The sequence below is a fragment of the Haliaeetus leucocephalus genome, unplaced genomic scaffold (genome assembly GCF_000737465.1).
Source record: "Haliaeetus leucocephalus isolate CR32 unplaced genomic scaffold, Haliaeetus_leucocephalus-4.0 Scaffold848, whole genome shotgun sequence".
NCBI classification, from domain to species: Eukaryota; Metazoa; Chordata; class Aves; order Accipitriformes; family Accipitridae; genus Haliaeetus; species Haliaeetus leucocephalus.
The window spans coordinates 15465575-15471177 of record NW_010973284.1 but is presented as its reverse complement, the minus strand read 5'-3'; positions in this window follow the sequence as shown (position 1 = coordinate 15471177).

Below are 5603 nucleotides of genomic sequence, written 5' to 3'. Positions count from 1 at the left end.
GGCAGCGGCCGCCCCCTCGGTGCCGGCATTTAAACGCAGCGAGCCGCTCGAAGGCGGGAGCAGGTGGAGCGAGCAAGCAGTTGCCGCTGCAAAACTGAAACTTAATGAAGGTGACACTCGCAAAGCGGCAGCTCGGCCTGACAGAGGGCGCGCGGCTTCCCGGGCACCAGAGGCCTCGGCTGGGGCCGGGCAAGGGGTGCGCGTCCCGGAGCGGCCCCGCGGGCGGCTTCGCGGGCCGCGGCAGGGGACGAAGCCAAGCCCCGCGGGGGCGAGCGGAAGGAGCGGGGCTCGTCCGGCCGAGGAGAGCACGACGGGGGACGCTCGGGAACGTTCCGCGCGGTCGCATTCGGAACAAGCTCGCAGCCCTGCGGCACCCCGCCGGATGCGCTATCGCTGTACCCGCTCTGCAGCGACGGTCGTCGCATTACCGTGGCCAGGTACACCCGATGCCCACCCCTGTTGGCCAGGGACAGACTCGGGTCCGTATTACTGGATGGCAAGACCCTTGCGTGGCTCTTCGGTTCCAGTGAAAACCTGGCCGCGACATAAAAAAGTTCACAAAGACGCACGATGTTTTAAAAAAAATCAATCATAGATTCATTTGACTTTCCTATTTCGCTTCCTTCCTCTTTCTCCAGCGGACAGTGCAGCTGCCTCCTCCAAATGCCTGAAGAGGCTGATTCTGCTGGGTAAACCCATGAAAGCCTGAAGGAAAATTTTGATTCCCACCTAGATTTCTGCACATAACTGGGACAAATCGGCTGTGTCTGCCTGCTCTTAGTCATACAAACAGCTCAATCTACTCACGTAATTTTGCTGCCATATTTTCATTATTAGCAACTCCATTGTAAGAATCTATTCAAAATTCTATTTACAATATCATTATACTCCTTACAGTCGCTGTGCTATAGTAATGTTAATTGTTCGTGTAGTCATCAATTTCGTGGGAAAAGGGTCTATTTTCAAAATACTGCTCTTCCTCCATAAAACACCAAAGTCCTTTTCTTCACTGGTGTATGAAAACCCCCTTCATTAAACAGCACAGACACTAAATTTTGCAAAAATAACAATTTTCAAATTGTATCCAGTACACATTTAGCTATTATTATTAGTTTCAACTTAAAATACCCATTAAAATATAACATACTTCTGTGCAACACAGAAGTATGTGCTTGTTTAATCACATGCATTGCAGTTTAGCCAAAAGTGAAACTAATTACAAAGAAAAGTGAAGCTTGCTTTTTAATCCAAACACATAGAAATACTAATGCAAATATCTATGCTGTAAAAGAAAAAAAAAGCATGTTTGCTTCACTAGTTTGCAGTCATATGGGTAGCCTAGCAGACAATGTATTTGTTTTGCATTTGGTTTAGGCTGATAGTTTCTACTTAGGGTGATGTACTTTGATAGTAATCTAACCTCAGAGAAGCCGCTATTGTCATCAGAAAGATGGCAACAGCATGACATTGTCTGCAATTACTGCTCCAAGAGTCGTTGGTAAGGTTTGGTAAACAGCAGACAGCAGGCCAGCAATCTTCCCAGGAGACCAATTCCCTTTTGCCTCATGAACTGCCACCTCCTTAGCTGACTGTATCTCAACTTCCATCATCAAGACAAATCTTCTGCTGTTTTAGGGTTTCCCTGAGGAATGATTTAATCCATTTTAGCTTATTGGAACTATTTCCCCTTTCTGTGAGCAAAATAAATTAAAGTACATCTTAGTCTATAATCTTCATTTCTACTAACTAAAAAACGAAAAGTCTGTCTCCTGGATCTGCCACATTTTCGTTTTGTTGGCAATAGGCTAGGAAGACAAATTAATGTTTAATTAAATTATAAAACCAAGGAATGTTTGTGCTAAATTGTAAAATGAAGAACTATTTGTGCTAAAAATGAAAGTATTGAATTAAGTCAGAACACTGAAGTTAATGGTCATAAGGTTCATAACTGCTTGAGCAGAAGATTGCAACCCAACTTTCTAGGTTTGGTTCTTATTTACTCTGCTACTGAGTAGCTCCTGGGGAAGCACAAGAGGAACACTCAACTCATCAGTCACACCCCACAAATCTCCGAGCGATGATATCTGAGCAAAGGGAATATTTTGTTAACTGCCTACTCAAAAACAAAGCTGTTTTTAGCTGTGCAGCTCCTGAGTGTATGCCTAGCAGATCAAGTTCTTCTTTGGGGTTATCTTAGTGCAATTATTTTAGGATTAATTTCTTGCAGTCTTTTTCAAGCAACGTTATCTGGAAAATGTTCTTCAAGCTCTAACACCCTTTCTAATTGTTTGTCACAGCCAGTTATCAGATACTGAAAAACAACAGCTTGACAATCCAGGGAAAGTTGAGTTTCATTTCACACATCATGCCATCCCCTGATCTTTTTTAACTTGATATTTAGATGTTATGAAACCAGCTTTGAATCTCAAAAGAAGTTAACAGTTTCAAATGTTATGCTCAGTGTGACTAATGGTGTCCTGAGCATCTACTTCAATCCCTCCACTTGTACAATTTTAGGAAATCTCATGTAGTAAGGAAGGGAAAGCTATAGAGCAGAGTCCTGTATATTTAAGAGGGTAATATTTATAGTCAAAATTTCATTTCAAAATATTTTCTATTGCACATTCTTTTTAATATCAGAGAGATTATGTTATACTTGTCTTTTAACCCTCCAGTAGTGCTTGGAGTTGCAGGAGCAACAGCATCTTGATTGGCAATCGTGCTGGCAGCAGTTATCTGAAGCTGAGCCAGTTCTTTGAATAAAGCACCCAATGACAACTTGCCTTGTGATCACCAAGTGCATTTCTGACCGTCTGTTTCTCAAGATCCTATCTTTTGATATGAAAGGCTACAGCTTTATAGTTAGCTGAGGCATGAACCAGCACATCACAACCCTTTAACCTCCAAAATGCCACACTACCATTTATTTTCCTAAAGAGAAGAAAAAACAGGTAAGCTTCATAGTTCTCCATATTATTTAATTTCAGTCCCTGGCACATCCTGAATTATTGTCACACTTGCTTTTTCTGGCATTTGCTAAAGCTTCTTTGTCTCCTTCTGATAATTTATAAATCACATGTTACATATGCTCCAGATCATTGATTTCCTCGTACAATACTGTGGCTTGCAGTTAACAAAAAAGGCTCTCACTGCAGGGGTGGGTATTTTAGAACAACAGTTCCCTCTGCTGGATCAGTCACAGCTCTGCCTGCAGTGGAGGGACCTGCCCAAATCCTCTGCCTCTAGCTCAGGCAAGACCCCTGCTCCTTCCAGACAGCTTTGGACAGTAAAAAACCTAGCAAAGGTCTTCTTAATTTATCAGATTAATATGATAATCATAACATTTTAATCCAGCATCAGGATGGAATATCAATTCCCAGACAGGAATATCAATTAGTTTCTGCTCAAGACAGGAGTATCTCAAAGCTGTAGATATTGCTAAAATTGGGAGTCTTAGGGTCTGCTGTTTCATATTCACTCCAAAATCCTGACACGTTAGCTCTTGAGCTGCACGACAGTAGTTCAGAGTAGGAGATGCATCCTTGGCTGGATGTACTTCAGTGAAAAAGCATCAGGATCATAGGGTATCCCAAGAACACCACCACACATAGGCCATCCTGCAAAACACAGGACATTTGAGAAGACAGCATGTTCTTTTTCTTTCTCTGTTCTGCGCTGCTACCTATTCTCTGCATCCACCTGTGAGGAAGCAACTGCAGACAAAGTGATAGCAGCATGCTAATATCAATTTTTTGGCCCATTATAGTGCAAGCAGCCTAAAACCCCCAGAAATGTACAGTATATAGGGTTGCTAGCATGAACTTCACTTTGCAGCAATGGATATATATAGATCTATTGTCTGCAAAGACCTTCTCTACACAGCCCATGTTGATTTTAATTGACAACTCTTAAGTGTCAATTGCAGCCTCATGCCAAATAAGATTAAGTCAATATTTAAAAACACCTTTTACCCAGACCAACAGGCATTTCTTTGTAGAGTGTGTATATAGGACACCACAGAAAAAAAAGATTAATTTTTTTAAGAGAGAGAAACATCGGCCACAATTTTTGTGACTCTAATGGAAACCAAGAATAGTGCTACAGCGAATTTTAATGGAGTGCTACACTTCGTATCTGGCCATCTGTTCCAAACTGCTAGCAATAACCAGACTATGACATTTTACAGGGGGGTTTGAGGGAAACTACCATATTCAGATACAACTGTCTTGCATTCAAGTTGTACGGTTGTTGGAATACTGTCCACAGCTGAGGGAGGGGGAGTGTTAAAAGGAAGGGGAGAGAGAACTGCAGATAAATGAGTAAGACTGTGCTTAATTCTTGCTCTCCACAAGGACAGGAACTGGTCCCAGTGCAGTACTACATGTGCTCCTAACTCACTTGTACAAACACAACTGAAAAACATAATTAAGCATTTTGCTGAACAAAGATTCTGTTCACATACTCTGCTGAATGAAGGCTTTTGGTGGACTTCAAAACACAGGAAGATGATGAATAAGCTAAAGATGGGGGAAGGGGAGTAGAAAATATAGATATAATCCTAAACCAATATTCCCAGTCAGAGAAATTTACTTTGAAAAGGGACATAGAGATGTTCCACAGAAAAACTGTCAAAAGATTGGTTCAAAGTGGTACTCAATGTTAAAAGGTAGAACCGGCAACGGTGCTGAAAGCCATACTGAGGTTAACCGGAATAAACCTTCTTTAGAAGACAGGAAACAGGTGATTACGCAGTTGGTGGTTCCTGATTTGTGTTCAGAACAAAGCCTGTGCTAAGCACACTGAAGGTCTAGTTAGAAAAGATCATATAAGAAATATTTCTCATGAAAAAAAATGCTTTCAAAGAGTTTGGAAAGGAAATAAAAGGCTTGAATAAAGAAACCAGAATGTCAGGATCAAGGAGACATCCTGAGTAACAATGAGTAACCCTAGCAATAACGAAAGGAAATTTTAAAAGATATACAGCATAAGGTGGCATAAGCAATGCTTTTCTAAGCAGTATGTTTTCCAGTTATCACTTGGTTTTTAAATGCTGAAGAATATGGATTACTCTCTGCTTCATTTAGATGGTATTGCATTCTTGCCTCCTGGTGACCCTTGCATCTTATTGACTAATCGTGAAGTTTTTGTCTGAGACTGTCCAAGAAAACTTCTAAGGTGGACTCCAAGTAGATAGAGCAACTAAAGATGAGCATTTGTCTCCCAAGAGCTTTCAACACAAAATAAATGTTTATTGGCTCTAGTAGCCCTACTGACATTAACAGCTCACACGTGACACTTAATACCGCATTACTAATAATCGATGCATGTCTGCTAGAATGCTACTAACAAAAAAAATTTTAAAAAATTAGTGCCTTGGGATTCCAATACCATTCACTCCTGTTGTTTACAAATGCTTTGACTCCACTGTACAGTTCTAGTATTTCAACTACAAGTCATAAAAATGCAATTAAGAATCCAGCACTTGAAACTCTACATCACATAATTTTCTGCAGAAAACACAGGAAATACACTTCAGTGTATTCTTATTCAGATCCTGGTTTCTCACAAGTGTCCTAGGTCTTTCTTCCATTTATGCTATCTTA